We start from the raw sequence: 1,454 nt of genomic DNA, 5'->3' as shown, positions 1-1,454 counted from the left end.
GCTTTAGGTAGGCAATGCTGGGACCAAATCCCAGGACCCAGCTATTTCCCTCCATGTGCCTCCACCTACTGAGCAATATTTTTCATCCCCATCTTGTTATGTGGCTCTGTGTTTCTCACTGGAGCCTTTGGCTGCACTGCCTCTAGAGAAACCTGTATTTGGGGCCTGATCAGCAGGTCTGGGGGGTCCTGCGTGGGGCAAGGGCTGGCCTGGGGGGTGGGGGGGAATATGGTGAATTCAGGATTGCTCTTGAGCTGGAAGCCAAAGAGGCACAGCTCCCAGCTGGAGTCACAGCTCCCATGGGAGACAGAGTCCCCTGACCCTCAGGATAGGCAGCTCTGAAAGGCACCGAGGTCCTCATTTCCCCACCTGTCTGCACTAAGACGCCACAATTTTCAAGTCAAATCAAGGAGCTGTTTAGATTTTTGTAGACATTGGATTTTCAGGGAAAAAAAAAAAAAAAACAACCAAATTAAAATCTGTATAACCTCACCAGTGGAGTCATTCAGTGAAAAGCTACATAAAAAATGCCATTTTTCTGTCCACCTACTCCTTCCTGGACTGTTCAGTCCAGCAGGCTTGAGGAAGGCAGCTGCACAAGGCCCAGAGACCCACAGCTTCCCAACAAAACTTCTGCTGGAATTTCAAAGCTTTTTGTAATTTTTTATTTCAAAATTTTGCATCCTATCTCTGCTGACAATTGCCAGGCTGGGATAAAAATATCTGAACAGCCCTTGGAAGAAGGACATCTCCCTTCTCCTGGTGCATGCGCTGCTGAGAAATTGCCATGCAAATTTTCTCCAAATTAGAAGCACTTCTGCAAAGGTCTCCTGGGCAATAAAACCAGTTGAGCTTGGTCAAAGGCTTTTGATTACCAATAGGCTTTCAAGCTCAGCATAATCCCTCAGTATAAACGCTCACAAACTTTATGCAAATAGTCCTATTCCTCCTTCCATCAGCTGAAAAGGTTCTGCCTCATGATCCATGGCATCTTAAAAAGAGGCTTTACTCAATTCCTGACATCTTCCAGGTACTTCAGTGTCCCCCTCCATCAAGTAATTATTGTCTCTTCTTTTTCACTCTTCACTGTCACCCATTAAACACTATGTGAGCTTGGCATAGAATGCTCATCCAAAGAAGCCCATCTTCCAAAAATCCCACTTCTACCTTTTTTTCCCTGACTCCATGCCCGCCTCCTTAGCTCAGCCCCACAAAATATCACTGCAAAATGCAGCGTAAATGCCATTTTGAAATGTCAAACCTTCACATTCTCAGCTCCTTGAAGGAACAGGCAATAAAATGTGCTCCTGCAGGAATTCCTCCCTGAGCAGGTGCTTGCCATGGGGCAGGAGGAGAGGTTTCCAGGATAAGAAAGTTGCCTTGGGACTGGTTCCAGCAAACCACACACGTCTGTCAGCACAGGGAAGAGCTGGGTAGCAGAAACCCTCATTTCA

Source organism: Molothrus aeneus, chromosome 7 (genome assembly GCF_037042795.1).
Source record: "Molothrus aeneus isolate 106 chromosome 7, BPBGC_Maene_1.0, whole genome shotgun sequence".
NCBI classification, from domain to species: domain Eukaryota; kingdom Metazoa; phylum Chordata; class Aves; order Passeriformes; family Icteridae; genus Molothrus; species Molothrus aeneus.
The sequence above is the reverse complement of the archived record's forward strand: the minus strand, read 5'-3'. Positions refer to the sequence as shown.